Below are 20,910 nucleotides of genomic sequence, written 5' to 3' on the forward strand. Positions count from 1 at the left end.
GCATGAAGCAAGTTATTACAAGCCATACAAGTGCACAATTCATAATAAATTACATTCCAAAATGAAGAAATAAAAAAATGTATACAAAATACAACACATAGATCTTCATTCTTTGGCATGAATATCGCACGCCATCATGATATGTCTTTTAGTCCTGATGTGCGCACAAGGTGAACCTGCATGCAATTCTCAGTACAATCATTAGTACCCAGAGTATTTGTCATAATCAAAACTAGGTGTGACCTATAAGGTTAACAATCTCCCCATTTTTTATGATAACAAATACTTTATGCAAAAGTGGGTTTCGCCCAGAAAGGCTCCCCCTGATTTTATGCATAAAGATAATGAAAGTAATGAGTAATAAAAGATTAAGCAGAATTAAGCACAGTTTTACCCCACTTTTGCCTCTTCTCCCCCTTTTGGCAACAACAAAAAAGGTTAAGCAATAAGATACGAAGGCAAAGTATGTCATGTAGATGCAGAAGGTACATTGGGAAAAAAAATTTGGCAGCATGCCATTTGAAAATAGAACATTCCCAATTATAATTCTATATCTAAGTGACCTGTTTGGAGTTTCCATATGTAGCAAATTTCAACTAAGTAATTCCAAATAGAATGTGCATCAAGGAAGTAAGAGTAGCATTTAGCATATGGTACCAATTTGATAATCTTATTGTTCTATACTTCCCCAATGGATGATTATGCAAGGTGATTACGCGTCAAAACTGCGTAATTGGGCGTTTAACCTGGGCTTTACGGTTTATATTTTTAATTAAATGTCCAAATTTGTTCAATATTTTAACAAAGTGCCAAAATTATTATTCTTGAACTTTATTGCACTATTTATGAAGTTTTGGTAATTTTTTGTCGCAGGAAAAATTCCCAGGAATCAAAACCGATACCTATTCGTATTTCATGCATAACTTTTCTGTCCGAGCTCCGATCGAGACGATTCAAATTTTTGGAAAAATAGGAAAGGATCATCTACAACTTTCGTGTTTTGAGTTTTGTGAGATACGGGCTCCAGAAGAACAGAATTTGTAACGAACAGAGAATTAAAAAAATGAAAAAATCAAGTTGCCGGGTCAACCCGTTGCAAACGGGTCGGGTTGGGTAATTCGGATCATTAGGGCTGTCCTCCTCCTCCCATTATTTAATCTATTCTTCTTCTCTTTTCCCGTGTGTGCCCTGCGCACCACTCTCCTCTCCTCTTCCTCTTCTTCTTCTTCTTTAGTTTGCTTTGTTTTTTTTTTATCTTGCTCTCTTCTCTTCCCTTTACTTTCTCTCCCTCAAACTCTCCTCTCTTCCCCTGCTCTTCCTCTCCCTCTGGTTCTCTTTTTACCTACCAGCCCTCTGCACAGACAGCTCCAACACCAGCAGTAGCCTCGGCCTCCATCACAGCAACACCAATTGCAGTCCTCTGCCTCATGTCTGCTGCAGCCACGGCCAGCACAGCATAGCAGTCCTCCTTGCTGCTGCAAGACCTCCTCAGCCCCTGTTCCAGTACAGCAAGCTTCTCCACACCTCAGAGCATAGCCGGCTGTTCCTCTCCTCTGCAGAAGTCTCCAAACAGTAGCCCCCCTGCTGCTACACTAGCACACACAGCCGGCAACTTCTCTTTCTCTCTTCCTTTTTCATTTTTCTTGTTTTTTTTTATGTTATGCAAACATTGTTTTTGTTTTATTATTAGTTTGGTTTGAAAAGTGTGAGTTTGAATAATTGTCTAAGGTATACTTTTATTATTAAAATTATTTATTTAGTTGGACATTGCTAAGTTTTCATTGAGGTTTATTGGAATGTTTTAGTTTTTGAGTCGTTGTTTAGGGTGTTTTCTTATTATTGCACTTTATTTATGTATTTTCTCAATTAATTTCATGGTAGATTTAATTAGTACTTTAGTTTATTTTGCAGTAATCTAATGAGGTCCAGTTTTGTTCTTAAAAAAAAGAAAAAAAAAAGGTTTTATTGTGTTTCGTTAAATTTAGGTCTTTGTTTGTGTTTTGTTCCTTCGGTTCGAGTTCTTGGCTTGTATTAAAAGTTAAGTTCTTTTTTTAGTCTGCATTTAAATTGTGATTTTGATTCGTAATTTTTAGTTCATGTTAAAGATTTGATTTTTAGTGTGTGTGTGTGATTGAGTTTCCATTACATGCTTTAATTCCATGATTAATGTTACCATTTTTAATTAGAGCGTGTTTCGATGTTTCCTTAGGTAGATTAGAGTTTCCATTCTTGCATGTTTTAGTTCCAAGTTTTAGGTTACCAGTTTTTATTAACGTGTGTCCCAATGTTTCTTTAAGTAGACGTAGGGTTTCTATTCTTGTTTTCTTTTATTTAGTGAATGTTAGTTTAGAGTTTTAAATTACGTGTCATTTAATTCATCAAAAGTGAAATTGAACCATCTTGAAAACCCGAATCTGAATCGAGTTCAGTGCAATTTAATTTTGATTGGAAGAACGTAAAATCTGAGATTAAACGCATTCCCTGAGGAGACGATCTAGCCCTTGGGCTTAATATTACACGACAGAACTCCTATACTTGGGATAGCTTCCGAGCTGCTCATTTTTCGAGTGAGTCACAAGGATGAAGATTAAAATTTTCATTTGGTTTTTACTCATCCTTTCAAAAATATTTTCATGTACATTTTATCATAATAATCTTTTCTTTGCCAAAACAAGCATGTATTTCCACAAGGCATAGTATAATGAAAACTTATCGGCTTGATACCAAGTGTTATACTTACGTGATAGTGAGACTACCAACTATTAACATGCCAAGTGATAAGAATGCTAATTTTTTTTTTTTTTTTTGTAAAGGCATGTTGTTTTGAAATGAACATGATATCCAATAAAGATTTTGTCAAAACATGCACATTGATATCACCTAGTTAATGTATTTTCCAAATGATGTATAGAATGAAAGAACAAAACATTTCTATTTCTTAGGGCCTAATGATTTTAATGTCAAGTGACTCCCCCTAAGAGTATGCATTTTCTTTATAAATCAACTTGAGTAAAATTCACAAATTATTTTGGAAGCACAACTCAAGTTTAAGGAGTTTCGCATTCAGAAAATGGTATAAAGTTATGTGCAAAGGTTTCAAAAATTTGGACAACATTTTGTCTGAAGAAGTAAACAATTCCATAAAAGCCTACCAATATTCAAGCCCTTTAAATATATACACACAACAAGCCCCAAGGAATTTTAAAATTTTAACGCAAAAGAACCAAGCGTAAATATTTAGACTTTAAGATTAAATTGCATTTGCACACAAGAAAAAAATTGTTTCAATCATTTGGGCAAATGTCTACAGAAAATTCGGCAGCATGCCTGCTATAAACAGGACATTTCCCAAAATTTACCTGCACAAAAACGATTCTCAAACAAGTAGTATCTCAAGAGTAAGGCATGCAAGAACCTATAATCTACTAGCATGCAATTCTCATCAACTGCATCCGCCATGTAGGAGGCATTTTTACGCTAAGCATGCATTTCAACAGAATAGTCATCCAAGCTCAAATACATGCAAATCAAAGTACTGCAAATATATATCATAAGCAAAAGCACAATCACCATATCATAGTATCCACGTGTGTGTGGTGAATGTGATCGTCAGAAACAAAAATAAAAGCTATTTTAAAGGTACAAACCAAATAAAAGTGTATCTGAATAAAACATAAAAGATGATCAAATAAGGAACCGGAGTATGATGAAATGGATCCTCATGAAGCACTCCTAGGTCTCCCCGTCGTCATGATCATCATCCTCCTCCTCACAACTCAACTCCATCTGGTCATCCTCCCCAATGTCCTCGTCGTTCATCTCTCTCAGCTGCTCATCAAGGATATGGAAATTAGCCCGTACCTCGGACTGGAACTCGGTAAACTCGTTGTAAAGGGAGTCAAGTCTAGCTTGTGATGAAGATACCTGCTTAGTCATGGAGACTCGGAACTCCTGAAATGAGGCAGGGAGATCGGTGATAGCTGTCATGATCTCGGCGCTAAGTGGTATATAGGGCAGCTTTTGTGGGATCTCCTGAGCTCCAGGGTCTCTCTCATGTGCAGTGGGCAACCACATGTTGCCAATGAGCTCGTATCCCATCAACTTGAGTGTGGTGGAGTTGAAGATGTCCGAGGGCTTGACCTTCTTGATGGTGGCAAGTGGTGACCTATTAAGTCTTTCCCTAACAAATATCCTAGTCAAAATCCCACCGTAGGGTAGAATGATCCTTTTTCCAACAGTTTTTACAAACATCCACCGTAGGATCAATCTAGGAAGGTCTAGCTTCTTTCTGGTGATGAGGCACCACATCACAAACCAATCCAAATAGGATACATGGTCCCTCAATCCTGACTTAGGCAAGATGTTATAGGAAATTAGGTGGTGTACCACCTTTTCCTTTAGGGTCAAGGATCTGTAGCTAGGAGTATGGGTCAGATCAGCTACTGGATTCGTCATAACTAAATTAATGAATGTACTCACTGTGAAGTCCTGCTCAGTTATCCAGGTAGAGAACGAATCAGGGCAGATGAAATTTCCATGCTGGATCTCAAAAGTCTTTGCCAGGTAGGCATCGTCAAAGTGGAGATCAATATCGAGCACCCTGGAGTAGTAGCCCTGGCCATCTTGAGCAAGATTGGCATAAAAGAGCTGGATGAGCAACAGGTACAGCCCCCTGGGCTAAAAGGCGATGAACTCATACCATCCTTGATATCAAAACATTTCTAAGACATTGTTGAAGTAGGTTTTCATGAATTTGATATCAAGGATTTTTCCCAAAATGGGGTCCTTGAGGCGAAATATTTTCTCATACTTGATTCACTTATTAGGTGTGGGAAACCACTGATCCAATGGAACACCCATGGCGACACGTCTCTGTTCCTTTGCCATAAATAAAAAATCAAGGAAAATTGGGCTAGAATGCAAGGAAAACAAAGGAGGCTCTCAAAGATATGGGAGAAAATGAGCTAAATTTTCCCGAAGAAGCATATATATTAGCGCGGTTCGGGCACCTGAGCATAAGTTCGGTCGCCCGAACAACTTTAAATATGAGCACCCTCTAAGTATTTTTGGTAGCCCAAACAATGGTTTGGTCGACTGAATTTGAGACGTCATTTTGTATTTTCAAGGGTCGTTCGCCTAAATTGCGTTTGAACTATTTGAACCAGTCGCCCGAAATGTCAGTTCGGTTGCCCGAAGACAAATTCAGTAACCTAAAGATAGTTCAGCACCCCAAGATGATTTGAACCTGAAAGTTTAGCCGCCCGAAGTGTGGTCAATGGCTTGGTCAAACTTCAAGTTCGGTCGGCCGAAGTGCAAATGCACTGTTTGGTTCGGTCGCCTGAGCTTGGTCCACTTGTTCTAATTTGACTAGTTTTTCAAAGCTAGAGACCCTATGGTTTATATATAGGATTTAGGGCGATGATAGGGCTTCAGGATGAGTTTAGGACAAGACTTTTAACTTTAATTTCTAAACCTCACAATTGTACAATGGACAGAGTATGCTTAACGTTAGATGTTCATATTTAAGCGAGAGTTAAGCAATTTGAAATTAAAATGCAAGGCAGACAAGCCAAGTCCATTTGGGAGTAGATTTTTATTTAAACACCCAATGAATTTATATTTCAACCAAAGAATATGTTCATTAAGTTTAGATTGGTTTGATTCTTCGAAATGCTTAGTATGTGAGATTTTACATATTGGACATACTAAGATTTTGCATTTTCAGCCCCTTAGAAAATACTACCCCCTATAACTAATCTTAATTCCTAAGAAAGAATTGAGTGATCATGTAATTCCTGTTTGAGCAAATTCTTCCTAGAATTTCAAGGGGTTTTCTTTCTTAACAACTCATATAATTTTTCTTCCTTTTATTTTCGATGGGTTAGGAGTTGATGATTCCTTAATTTTCCATACTCGTTTGGGTTTCACATCTTTTCTTTTAAATGGGCAATCAAATTTCGTGTGCCCCTTCTTTTTACATAAGATGCATGTGGTGTGAGTGTACGGACTGTCGCGACGTCCCGGGAGCGCGTGTGCCCCGGGCGGCGGAATTAAAAAAAATCAATTTTATTTTTAAGGAAAAACATGGTGTAGGAGTCGCCACTAACCTTTAGTGCGGTTAGAACACATGATTACTACCCCGTTAGGGGTAGAATCGGTCTACATTACCAGAATTGGGGTCGGGAGTTCGGTTACGCGAGGGGAAGGTACGAGCACCCCCTACGCGCCCGTTCTTAAGAACGGCACCTAATTAATTTAAAATTATCCCTAAGTTAATCTAATAAATCTTTACATTACTCCTTTTTATGAATTTATAAATACATAGGAAAATAAATAAATATATACATATATTCCCTCAGAGCTTAGGGTACGTGATGCCCAAAGGCTAATACCCCTTGCAATTAAATCATAGGGATTTAAAAATCAAGAAAATATTTTATCAAAATATATACCATAGTACGTATAAGATTGAATAAAGAAAATACTAAAAATAGTGATAATATTATTAATAATGATAAGAATGATAACGTTAATAAATAATACTAATACTAATAACAATACTAATATTAATAGTAGTAATAGATATGATAATAATAATAATAATGATAATAAATGACAATAATGGTAACAATAATAATATTAACAGTAACAATACTAAACATCATTAACTAACAATATACATATTTTAATAATATGATATTTATCCTAATATTAACACGCGGTCAAAGATATGCACAAGACATATATATGCTAACAATTAATTAAGGAAAACAATTTGAATTTAAAATATGTAAACTACTAAAACGGGCAAGAAAATAATTGAATTTATGGAAACAAGTTAATTCTAAAATTAATAATTACCTATTTAATTATGGCAACCAAAATTAACACGCAACCTTAACTATACAAAAATTAAATACAAAGAGAGTACAATAATGACCAAAAAAAACCCTAAGTACATAATTTATGTGGAAGCAATTTCAACCCTAAAAGTACATCAAGATACAATAAATCAAAATACGAGAATACAATATTAAGAATATATAGTAGTAAGGCAGCAATTTTAAATGTACCCTAATATACAATAAGAAGAATAGGTAAAAATAACGTAAATATGCACCTAAACATATGAGGTGATCACAATAATAAGATGTAAACTATACAATTAAATGATAATATAAATATGCCGATAAATAATTAAGGCAATGATAATAATACCTATGCATGCAAATTAAATATACAATTAAAATATGCAATCAATAATAACATAAATATAAATATATAAGGTCATAATAATAATAATCACATAAATATGCAAAAATATATATAAAATAAATATGCAACATAATAATAATAATAATATGCAAAATAAATACACAATGATAATATGACAACAATATTAAAGTATACAATAATAATAACAAGAAAAATATATCACGGATATTAAATATCAAAACAAACAATGTAACAGACAACAATAATATTAATATTTTATATATATAATAAACGCAGCAAAAAAAAAAAAAGCACACTTTAAGTTTTTTAAAACAAATTTCTACAATGAATTTTCTACACCTATATTTAACATTTAGAAATAAATAAATAAACAAATAAGCCTGAATAAGTATCATAAACTGAATATTTAATATTTACCATCAAGAGCTTAACCCTGCACAACTAAAAAAAATTTGTTAATCATTTAATCTCTACACATACAAAATAAAGGAGTAAACTTTAAATATTAAAACTGAAGCAAATCAAACCGATCTATATAAAAAAAACAATGTGCAACACAGTAAACACAAAAAGAAGTAAAACATAGATGAGTATAGGCAAGTGGGTGTGTGCGGAGACTTACAGAGAGGGTGGCTCAGCCGGGACTTGAGATGGTGATGGCCGGAGATCTGGAGCAGAGAGGACTGGGTGGTTCGGGTTACTGTGTAGCAGAGGAAGCTGGCGATGGCGGGTGATCCGGCGTGACTGCTGGCGGATGCTGGTGCAGACAGCTGCTGCGAGAGTGACGGCAAGTGGCGTAGGCGACGGCGACGGCGACGATTTATTGGGCTGTCTGGGTTGGAGCTGCCTGGGACAGCCTCGATTGGAGCTGTCGCTGGTGGCCTTCGGGCCTGGTGTGACCAGAGGAGCAGCAGGGGTGGTTTGCTGGTGTGGAGGAGGCCGAGAGGCCTGCTAGAAGGGCTGAGGAGGGAGGCTCAACCGGAGAAGGAGAAGAGAGGATGGAGGCGGGGAAAATCTGGAGCGGGATCTTCGGGCGGTTGCCGGAGTTTTCCGAACTGGGTGGAGGCTGGCGCAGGCCAGAGGAGGGTGACGATGAAGCCGGGAGTGGTGGTTCTGCTTTCGGATGGAGGTTGTTCAGAGGGGATGGCTGGAACAGTGGATTTTTTTGTGGAGAAGAAGAAGAAGAAGATGGGAATTTTTTTTGTCTGCGCCGCTGTGCCCCTCGGCCCTGTCTTCTGTGCAGCGCCCCCCTCCTCTTATAAAAATAATCTTGAAGAAACCCTAAAAATATTTCTTTTTTTGGTTTATGATATTTTTCTTTTCTTTGGTAATAATATATACTACTATCATGTAAGTAAGGAAATAATAATAATAATAATAATAATAATAATAATAATAATAATAATAATAATAAGGTAAAAATAATAATAATAATAAAATAATAATAATAATAGTAATGATAAAGATAAATAAATAAATAAAATAATAATAATAATAGTAATAATAAAGGTAAAAATACTGATAATAATAATAATTAACAATAATGTCAATAATAATGAAAATAATTAATAATAATAATAATAAGCAATATAAATAAAAATAAAAGTAATAATAATAATACTAATGAAAAATAATAATAATAAATAAGATAATAGTAATAATAGTAATAAAAATACTAATGATAATAAAAATAATAAAAACAATAATGAAAATAATAATAGTAATAATAATAAAGTACTATTAATAATGCTAATACAGAAAATAATAATAATAATAATAATAATAATAATAATAATAATAATAATAATAATAATAATAACAAGATAAATAAATAATAGTAATAATAATAATGATAATAAAGATACTAAAAATAATAATAACAACAACAACAATAATAATAATAATAATAACCGAAATAAATAATAATAATAATAATAGTAATAACAAAGATAAATAAATAAAATAATAATAATAATAATAGTAATAATAAAGGTAAACATACTAATAATAATAATAATTAAAAATAATGTCAATCATAAATAATAATAATAATAAATAATATAAATAGAAATAAAAACAAAAGTAATAATAATAATAAATAAAATAATAGTAATAATAGTAATAAAAATACTAATGATAATAAAAAATAATAAAAATAATTAATGAAAAATAATAATAATAATAATAATAATAATAATAATAATAAAATAATAATAATAATAGTAATACATATATTGGGCCTGGGTAAAAATGGGGTGTCTACACGGACCAGACGAGGTACTAGCATATTATTTTGATTCTTTTACAAAGTTCCCCATGTATAAGTTTTTTCTTTTCTTATTTTCAATTCCATTATAACCTATACCTTCCTTATCTAAGGTTATCTTTTGTGCACCTACCAATTTTTCAAAGTTTTCCTTACCTCTAGTGAATGTGTAGATAATCTTAGATTGGTCTTATATTTTATTCTTCAAATCTTGAATTTTTGAGTTTTCCAAATTTTTGCAAATATTCTGAAGTTTCATAAGTTCTTTAGACATATTGCTTGCTTTATTTTCAAGATCAGCAATCAAGTGGTCCTTTTTATCATCATTAGAAACCTTAGAATTCAAAATAGTCAATTCATTCTTGTTCTCTAGTCTTTTAATTTTCAAATTATTTTCTCTTTCAGCAAGAATTTTTGAGTCACATTCCTTAATGCATGCATCATACTTGTTTTTCAGCACATAGTATTTCTTATTTGATTTTACAAGTAACTTATAAGTTTTCATGTATTTAATTTGCAGTTTCTCATAAGATGACATGCTTTCACTATCACTACTATCATATGATTCATAATCAGATACAAAATTCAATTTAGCACAAAATCACGTTCATATTTATCTATTAAGATAGAAGGGACTGATATAACCTCATTATTAGTTAAAGCCACATAGCAATGGTTACCTCCCTTGAGATCAGTGGAGCCTAAGTCACATGGAGAGATAACTTCCTTTTGCGTGGACGCACTGTATCTCCACTTAAGTTCATCCTAGATCTACTTAGAACCACTACAAGTCATAACCTCACATAAAACATTAGAATCTAAAGCATGCAGTAAGGTATTCATGGCATCAAAATTTACCTGTGCTAAGTTCCTATCATGATCATTCATTTCACACTCAAATTTAGGAACATTACACCCAATAGATTTCATAGGCACATAATCACCCTGATCAATGACTTTCCAAACTTTCCAATTTAAAGCTTTCACATAAATAGTCATTCTAAATTTCCATATAGCATAATCATTACCATAGAAAACAAGTGGGTGTGAGACCAATCTTCCCTCACATGAAGGGGATGCACTAATACGGGCCATCATGATCTTTTAACTAAATGATGTTTAAGTCTATGTCACGAGGTTCTGATACCAATTGTTAGATTTGGTGCAACCCAAAGAGGGGGGTGAGTTGGGTATTTAAAATTTAACACCTAGGTTAACTGGTTTTGTCAATAGAACAATCCAACCTAGGGCCAGTCTACACAATCAACAAATAAACATACACGTGCAGCAAAGGTAAAGTGCGGAAATGTAAAGAACATGCACGATATGTTATCGGGGTTTGGCCAACTATTCCTACGTCCTTACCTTGGCCACACTAGCACAAGGATTACCACTATAATGCTCACTTAAACGGGTGAAGCGACACCTAATATAACTAGGTCAATTCAAGGGGTTGACCTCAACCAACACACCTTAACAGGATGGCGTGTAACGCCCCAACCTGGGTCTGCCAAGGAGCACTGCGTCTCTTCTTCTCCACCTAGATCAGACAACAGGGGGCGAGCCTTATCAGACTAATGACTGGCCCCACAAACCAACACATGTCCTTTTCAGAATGTTTTGTCCTCACTCACACACTTCCTAAGAAAACTTCCCAAGTGGTCACCCATCCCAAGATTGTTCCAAGCCAAGCACGCTTAACTATGAAGTTCTTATGGGAAAGCTCTCGAAAAGAAATGTGCACCTTATTGATATGGGTAGTAACATCTAATCCTTTTAAGTCTTTCATCCATGGGGTATCACATTCTCCCCCACTTATAGAACGCAACGTCCTCGTTGTGAACCTACATTTCCAAACTCAGGCGATGTGAATCTCATCACACTTCTGGCTGGGTGTTGGCTCTAATACCATTTGTAACGCCCCAACTTGGGTCTGCCAAGGAGCACTACGTCTCTCCTCCTCCACCTAGATCAGACAACAGGGGGCGGGCCTTATCAGACTAATGAATGGCCCCACAAACCAACACGTGTTCTTTTTAGTATGTTTTGTCCTCACTCACACACTTCTTGAAAAAACTTCTCAGGTGGTCACCCATCCCAAGATTACTCCAAGCCAAGCACGCTTGACTATGGAGTTCTTATGGGAAAGCTCCTAAAAAGAAAGGTGCACATTGTTGATATGGGTAGTAACATCTAATGCTTTTAAGTCTTTCATCCATTGGGTATCACATGATGCACCTAGCTTTCCTAACCGGGTCTAAGCCAATCCGAGACTATTCCACAGGGCTAGTCTCCCTCTTCATGCCCGTGCCTGGAATACAACCAATATGAATAAAGTGTGTACTAGGAAATTCGCTTCTAGACAAGCAGATGTGTACCAGTACAATTCAATCAATAATGCAAGTACAAATGATATGTAAATATGCTCAGTACTCTGATGTGTGCTTAAACACTCAATCACGTATAAATTTTCAGTTTAGATCTATAGTGTATACCTAAGCAATACTTGAAATACACTATGTGAATAATACAATATCAGATCATAGTTTCAAAATATGCTAAGCAAGTTCAAGCAAACAAACTCAATAATAAATACCAATATTCAAAGCACACTAGAGTTGTTTGAAGCACTAGCTTTTGAAAAGGATTTTTGCATACAAAATCTAGGTTTAGGTATCTTGCAACAATAATGCAAGAACCACAACCCTCAAGATTTTTCCACACTAAATTTATCAAATGAAATTGGTGGAAGAACCATAATGTTAAACTCTCATAGAAAATCAATCAAACAATAATGTAAATGAGAGTTCTAGCAAGTGTGATTAAGCTCACTAGCCTTAGAAGATACTCACAATGCTTTGGAGAAATTAAGAATGAAGAGTATGTGAGTGTTTGGAAGTGGTATTTGGCTAATACAAGGTTTTGAAATTTTGAGAGAAACTCCCTTAATCAAGTTTGCTAATCCTTTGTCTAATTAAGACAAATGAATGAGTATATATAGGCAAGGAGGTATTTTTGACCATTGGGGATATAGTGGGTATAATTAGATTTTTTTAAAAGACCATTAAGAATATTAACCCTTTTTACCCCATTTAAAAATTCGGTAAAAAATATTTTAACCCGTGAGGTTCGGGTGCCCGAATAGACACAATTAAAAATTCATCTTTTAGAGGTTTGGGTGCCTAAAGGTTTAGTTGGTCGGCTGAAACAAAGTTAGTAGCCATTGTTCAATAGTTCAGGTGCTCTCACAGTTCGGTTAACTAAACTAGGCAGTTCGGTCGCCCGAGCCTCCTTTTGAATGTAAATGTTCAGTCGCCCAAGTAGTTGAAAAGTGTTTAACAAGCTTTTGAGTGCTCGAGGAAGGTTCATTCAAAATAGGTTCGGGTGCCCGAAGACCAAGTCAACATATTGACTAGTTCGGTCGCCTGTGCCGCTTTACACGGCATAGGTTCGGTCGCCCATACCCTCTCATCTTTCCCATTAAGTTCATTTTATCCTTAATTTTATTCCCTTGATTATGATAAGTGATGTAGGGGACTTGTGTTCTTAGTGTAAGTACCTAAGGTCCAACTATTTTCGTTTTGAACATACTTACCTACTATGCATGATGCAAGTTATTACAAGCCATACAAGTGCACAGTTCATAATAAATTACATCCCAAAATGAAGAAATAAACAAATGTATACAAAATACAACACATAGATCTTCATTCTTTGGCACGAACACCGCACGCCATCATGATATGTATTTTAGTCCTGATTTGTGCACAAGGTGAACCTGCATGCAATTCTCAGTACAACCATTAGTACCAAGAGTATTTGTCATAATCAAAACTGGTTGTGACCTATAAGGTCAACACTCCTTTAATTGCTTCATCAACATTTCTCAGGTTCTTCTTTTTCAAATTGGTTCTGTTTTTCCTTGTGGTGATAACCTCTTCTAAATTGATATACTTTTGGGCTCGTGTCATCAACTAACTCATATTGACCGGGGGCTTCTTTTCAAACAAATTTAAGAAATCCCCTGGTTGAAGAGCTGTTGTCAAAGTTGTTATCGCTACCCGGTGATATAAGTTTTGGATTTCTAAAGTTGTATTGACAATGCGGGGCATGAACTCCTTTAATGTTTCTTTCTCCCATTAAAAGACTCATTAAAAGGGCTGAAGTTTCCATTATTTTTCTTCTGCTGACGATTTTTCTTATAAACTACTGTTCCATCTAAAAGGACCCAACTGAGTCAGGCTTTAGAGTTTGACACCACACCTTGACATTCCCCTTTAGGGTTGTTATAAATTCTCAGCATGTGATTGCGTCAAACGCACCTTGTAATTGCATCAATACTATAAAAGTGTCAAGGTGGTCTAAATGATCTAACAGCCTATTGCACCCTTCAATTTTTGACATCTTAAACTTACTTAACAAAGGAATCTCCATTACCCATTTGTGAAAGGGGGTTTTGAGGATTTGGTTGATGTCTCCCCTAGGAAGGGATGGTTGTGCACCTCCTTCACTATTTTCTCTAGCTCGTCAATTTTCCTAAAGTTTTTGTTGGAATTGGTGCATTCCCAAGAAGGGAGGTGAATTGGAAATTTAAAACCTTTCACCTAGGTTAAACTAGAGAGCAGTAGTACTTCATAACTTAGGGTCTTTCTATGCAATCTTATTCACACTGGTAATTAACTAAGCAAATATTTAAACAATTAAAGCAATCTCAGTATTTCCAAGCATTCACAAAATTGAAATATAACATACATGCGTAGGAATATAAAGTGCATAAAATTAAAAGTAGACACACGATATGTTATCGGGGTTCGACTAATACTGCCTACGTCCCCACCTCAGTTTGAAAGCCCGATGATTACCACTATTGCTCACTTAACGGGTGGAGCGGCACCGATTACAACCAGGTCAAGTTAAACCAGGGCTGACCTCAACCTTTACACACTCTCCTTGTGGGGGCAGAGAAGGCCCTACCGATCCTTACGGGCTAGATCAACGCCCCCTCAGGTTACGCCTGGAATACAACAATGAATACAAATTTTTGCGTACAAATAAAGATACTTCTAATACAAGCAGATTTGTACTTGTATGCATAAGCAATGATCAATGAACTTCCATATGATAGATTTATAAGCTCGGTGAAGATATGTGTAATATCACTCAAGGTAAAATCAATAAGCAATCAAGCATGCGAGTGTATTATCAATCTATCTTTGAAACAATATATAACTATATATCATTCAAAAGTAGGGTTTCAAAGATTTCCAAAGAATGTAATCAAATATCTCAAAATTATTTTCTCAAAATTTAAGCACAAGAGATATTTCTAGCAGTAGCTTGTCAAAAAAAAATTTTGCTTTCACAAACAAGACAAGCTCAAGAGTCTTGCAATACAAATGCAAAGACTAACAAGTTAAAAAGTTTCCCCACATTATGGATTTATTAATTAAATCGGGGGGAACACTTTGGGCTTAACTATGAGAGTATAAGCTAGTATAAGCAGTGTACGATCTCACAAAGCACTCTCACCAAATATGATTTTGCAAGAGAATGAAAATAGGTGAAGTATATGGGCTTGTATGTCGAAGTGAAGCTCTAGAAATTTTAGAGAATTTTTTTTTTTTAATCAAAAGCCCTAATCTTGTTTTTAATCTTTCCAAATGGAGGCATATATATAGCCTCACTAAAAAAAGTAACCGTTGGGACATGGAGGGTATTCTTAAATTTGTTTAATGAATTTTAAAACCAATTTACCCTTAATTAACCTATGTTACCACAGTTAAAAATATAACAATCCGAGAGTTTCGATCGCCCAGACCATAGGTTTGGTTGACCGAATAGACACATACCGAAAAGTAGATTTTTAACTTCGGGTGCTCGGTGAACGGTTCGGGTGGCTGAGTCAAAGGCGATTTCCAAACTGTTTGAGGTTCGGTTGCCTGACAAATAGCTCGGTCTGCCAAACTTAAGGATTCCATCGCCCGAGATAAAAATGAACTTAAAGTTTAGGTGCTCGTGGAAGCTGGGAAAAGTCAAGGCCAGGGTTCAGTCGACCGTGAACGTTTAGTTTAAATTAGTTCGGTCACCCGAGCCATAGTCAACATATTGACTTTTCAACTATTCGGTCGACCGAGACGTTTTTAACGCACACGGTTCGGTCACCTGAAGCCCTTTCAAACTTAAGATTTAAGTCTTATTTTTGAGCAAAAATTATGTGCAGGGACCTAGGGTCATTCTATGGTCAAGGCTTTTTAACTTAGCCAAAAAAATCTAGCGTCAGTCGACCAAAGTCTTGTCTAATGTCGTTTGATTAAACTACGGTCTATCTACAAAATTACTGAACTTACAGTCCTATCATGTATGCAGTGCATTAATTATTACAGACCTTGGATTATTATTACATGCCCGAATGATAAATATAAAAATACAACTTAAAATAAACAAAGGTTTCATGCTCTGTTCCTCGGAAACCATAGAATGCGCCGAATGATGTGCTCGTTTAAGTGCTTCTCGGCTTCCATTTATCATCTGTCATCCATACTTAGAAAAGTAAACCTGTTTATACACTTAGCACACAAATAAGATACTGTGGTTTGTCATAATCAAAACAAGAGACAGACTCAAAAAGTCAACACTTTTCCTCGAGCTCCTGGGATCATTGCTCATAAATACCCACACTATTAGCATCTTCTATCATTTTGCTCGAGTCTGATACCTTTATAGTGACTTCTTGTGGTATCACCACCTTCCCATTAGGTGTTGCTTCTATTTGGGTGGCTTTTGGAGCACATTCTGTATAATACTTTTTTTGATGTAGGATCATATTGAACATATCTTCCATCCTCTTTTGGAAAACCAAATATTCACTTAGAGGCACACTTGGTGACAAGTTGTTGCTAGGGTGGAATGAATTGATTGGGGTGACTGATCCCCAATAACAGGTTCTGACTTGGAATTATGCAACATGGTCATTGTCAAAAAGATAGAAATCCTCTCGTTTCCTAAAGACGACACCAACTATTGCTGCCAAAAATTTGTTAGTTGATGTAAACTAATCTTTGATCATGATCACCTGTAAGGAATTGAACAAGAGAGGCTTGGAGGACCTGGGGTGTTGATGTTGACTAATCTTTGATCGTGACCACCTGCAAGGAGTCGAATAAGAGAGACTTGGAGGATACAAGATATACTCCGAGGATATCGCTCCAATGCCTAAGTCAGAGACTAAGGGAGGTTAAGATTGCAACCATAAGAAAAAGTGGATGAGACTTAGATGCTTACCTTCTCTCCAGATGTCCCTTTTATAGTTAGGGATGTCATGACCCTATTAAATTTGACATTTATTTGCTAGTTATTTTTATGGTGGAGGGTTTCATTTTGGTTTAATGGTAATAATTGGATGTTAATTGTGGAACCTTGATTTTTGCCTTTTGTTAAGTTGTTTTTCCAATCTTATTTTTATGTCAAATCAAAGACTAATGAAATGGAACTTTTAGAAAGGAGCTATTAGGAGCTGGTTCATGTTGACATAGAATTCGTTTGGTTCATTGGTAAAAGGAGTGGTAAGAAAGAAAAAAGCAATCCCAAATTTTTGGAAAAAGAAAATTATAAATTATTTGAAACATTTAAAGTAACCAAAATTGATATGTTAACTTATTTTAGAAAAAAGATTAGTGTGTTTATGATTTTTTACAATATTTGTAAAAAGACTGAGAATAGCCATAGACTAGAATTATTGATCACAAAAAGTTATCTTTTAGATTTTAAAAGTTTCAAATCTTTAATTTTTAAAGCTCTCCAAAAAAATTAAAAGTTGGCTTTCTAAGAGTTATCTTTTAGATTTTAAAAGTTTCAAATTTTTATTTTTAAAGTTTCCAAAAAAGTTAAAAATTGGCTTTCTAACAGCTAAGAAAAATGTTTACTTAATACGTTATACTCAGTTTTTACTTTGAAAAAAGAGAAGTTCATAATTTTTTTTTTAAAGTGGCTAAACTCACTACAAATGCATTTACTTCGAAGCTCACAAAAAAAATCGGGACCAAACTTACCCTAAAAAGCTAGAAGTTATAGTTTTTTTTTTTTAAAAAATAATTATTATATTTCATAGGCGTATTTAGTTTTTCCCCCTCTTAAATGTTACAAAATTATTCATGATTAATTACATTTTCTAAAAACACATTCATTTTAGTTATTTTAAAAGTTCTTTGTCATCTACAATTTTTATTAGACATCGAGTATTAATTTTTTTTTTTTCTTTTTAATAGTTTCTATTCATAAGTTGTCAATCCTGAGAAAACTTAAGTCATATGGAAATTAACCGAGATGAGATGACACTTACAAATCTCGCGTAAAAATGTTGCACATTATTTCACATGTAGGGTTGTGATATTTTGGTTTGAATGCAAATGGCTGGATGATAGATATTTTTATCTGTCTTTTTTATACCTATGATTAAGAACACTTGCTGTAGAGCCGTCTTAGCTCAGCCGGTAGAGCGCGTGGCTTTTAACCACGTGGTCGTGGGTTCGATTCCCACAGACGGCGGAATTAATCTTTTCACTCGCATAAATTTTCAATAGGCATTAGGCATGTGAGCTTGGGCTTTAGGCTAGGCCCGCCCTAAGTTGGGCAAGTTTAACAATAAAAGCCTATCGTAATATAAACTTTTTAATAAAAATAAAAATAACATACGCCTTCTCCATTACTTTTCATTGCAAACTTCTTAGATGCTCCTTTAATACTTTTTTAAAAATATATATTAAGCATATTATAATATATATTTAATTTTATTTACAAAATAAAATTATTAAATAAATAATATGACAACTTTGATTAATTTCTTTTATAGAAATAGTTACAACAAATTATTAACATTTCCAAGGGAAAAAACCATTGAAAAAAAATTAAAAAGGATAAAAATGATGCATTTGTATTTATTAGAGTACACACATAGAATCTAACATTTATCATGCATAATATTTAAATATGATGTTGTATGATTTTAAATAGCATGCCATTGTTAAATCTTATCTTTTAATTCAAGATTGATCACATTATTGCGTTTTTGTTTGCTTTGAAATGATTTTAAATATTCGTATTTTAATTTATAAATTCGATTACGATATTATTGACCTATTTTAAAAATATATAAATAAATAATTTGAATATACTGCTCAAAATTACTAACTTGTATTCATTTTATTTATGAGTCTACTTAAATGTATGTTTATTTGATTACTCTCGGTGAAATCAGCTTAATACATAACGTATTGTAACATTATTCAGCAGATGGTGTAGCCAAGCCGTCTTAGCTCAGCCGGTAGAGCGCGTGGCTTTTAACCACGTGGTCGTGGGTTCGATTCCCACAGACGGCGGCGTTTCCGAACTCTAGGCTGGGAAAGGTCTGTGCAGGCCCATTTTTATTTTGGCAGGGCCACGATTTCATTGGTCCTCAACAAAAGGCCCATAAATAAATAAAAATAAAAATTATTTTCCTCATTGGGCTCATGGCCCATAAGTTTAGCACAAATCATGAACTTGGGATACGGGCTTTTGTTTAAAAAAAATGTGTTCCACAAAATACAAATATCATTTTTCCCCTTTATTTTATTTATTTATTTATTTTTTAAATCACTAGTAAAAGTGCACGTGCCTTACACGCCAAAAATCATTTTTTATATGTGAAAATATTTAATTTAGAATATTAAATATATTCTTCCTACATACTATTTAGCATTTATTATATTAATTGGGAAAATTAATAAAAAAAATTAAATTCTTTTTCGGTAAAAAATCATATTTTTTCATGATAAAATAAGTTTTACATTCCGATTATATATTTGAATAATTTGACACAATGTTAAAGGAAATTAAATTAGTAAAAAAATATATAAAAAAAAATCAATAATAAATTTATTTATCATATATATGAACGATAAATCTAATATAATTTCTTTTAGACATCCTTTAATGATATATTAGAAATTTTTGATATATTTGGCTAATTTGTAATTTATATTGTCCCTTATCAATCTAATAATGGAACTTTTTACATATCCTCCTAATTAAAATTTTGACATGTTACTTACAGTAACTACTTACATAAAAAACACATAAAAAACACACAAACATTATGTACACATACACACTTATAGGGGTATTGGTAGAAAGGAAAAAAAAAAATCAATAATAAGTTTATTCATAGGCATTTGCATGAATAATAAACCTAATAAAATGATTTTTTTTAAAGCATCTTTTGATGATACATGCCCGTTGCCAAATAAAAAACTATAAAAAATATTAATAAACTAGAAAATTTTGTTGTATTTGGATAATTTATGTTGTTCTAGATCAATATAACTTGCCTAATAACCATGAACTATGTATGATTGGCTTAAGATATTAGATGCATTAAAATTGTAAGTTGATAAACTCTGTGATATGCCCTAATTCACCTTTTATTTTTACTACTAATAAATTAAGTTCTCAAAATTTTTAATCGTAGGTTTCAAAGATTGAAAAATAGAAAAAAAAAAAAAAAAAACAACTACAGAATAATCTAAATCAAAAAACATAATAAACCTTAAATTATATTTTTAAGATTACAAATGTTTAATCTAAAATCTCATTTTATTCAAATCTTCTAATGACCTCTTCACCGTAATAACCTTCTTACAATTGATGTTAACTAATAAAACCAAACTTTTTGAACAATCTCCTTCACTGCAACTAATTTATATTTCATGTCGTTGCTTCAATGCTCTAAATTTGCAATTTTGAAGTACAAAGAGCTACTAAAAAAAAAGATGCTTTCTTCAGGAAATCAAGGAGAATTCCACAAAAGCATGATTAAGAATTCTTCTTTTACTTCTTTTTTCTAGGACCTCACAATTTAAGCCAATTTATAATACACAATAATTGCGAGAGAGAATTCCTTGGTTGGCTCAGTTTTGATCTTGTATAGAATAACAAAGAGTTCTTCAAAGACTTGATCATTGGGCTTGGATTAACAGAATTTTTGGTGAGAATTCTTATTAAAGTAGAAAAGAAATTTTGGGATTGTAGATGTTGTATTTTTGTCCTACATTGGTAGAATAGTTCCACATTGGTATAAAAAGTTGTTTTGAATTTTTTGTATTATTTGTCCCACATTGGAAAGAAGTGTTTTTTGGACTTGAGGTTGAAGTTATATAAAGAACTCAACTCTCCATTTGTAAAACACACCTCAAAGTTGTGTTTTGTCAAGAAGTAGTGGATTGACCGTCAGCACCCGAGGGCATAGGTAATTTTATACCGAATCTCGTTAATTTCTTGTCTTGTTCTTTTTACTGTTTTATTATTAGTTTCTGTATTGCTTTAGTTTCTTATATATTCAATGGGAACAATTGTCGTACTGGTGTTTGGTACAA

At 33.8% G+C, this 20,910-nt stretch overlaps 2 non-coding genes across 2 annotated transcripts; both read left to right on the forward strand.

Moving 5' to 3' along the window:
• Positions 1–17,973: 17,973 nt before the first annotated feature.
• TRNAK-UUU (transfer RNA lysine (anticodon UUU)) lies at positions 17,974–18,046 on the forward strand. Its single transcript has one exon. It is a non-coding gene; the product is annotated as a tRNA-Lys (tRNA).
• Positions 18,047–18,803: 757 nt separating this feature from the next.
• Positions 18,804–18,876, forward strand: TRNAK-UUU (transfer RNA lysine (anticodon UUU)). Its single transcript has one exon. It is a non-coding gene; the product is annotated as a tRNA-Lys (tRNA).
• Positions 18,877–20,910: the final 2,034 nt, after the last annotated feature.

Source organism: Malania oleifera, chromosome 7 (genome assembly GCF_029873635.1).
Source record: "Malania oleifera isolate guangnan ecotype guangnan chromosome 7, ASM2987363v1, whole genome shotgun sequence".
NCBI lineage: Eukaryota > Viridiplantae > Streptophyta > Magnoliopsida > Santalales > Ximeniaceae > Malania > Malania oleifera.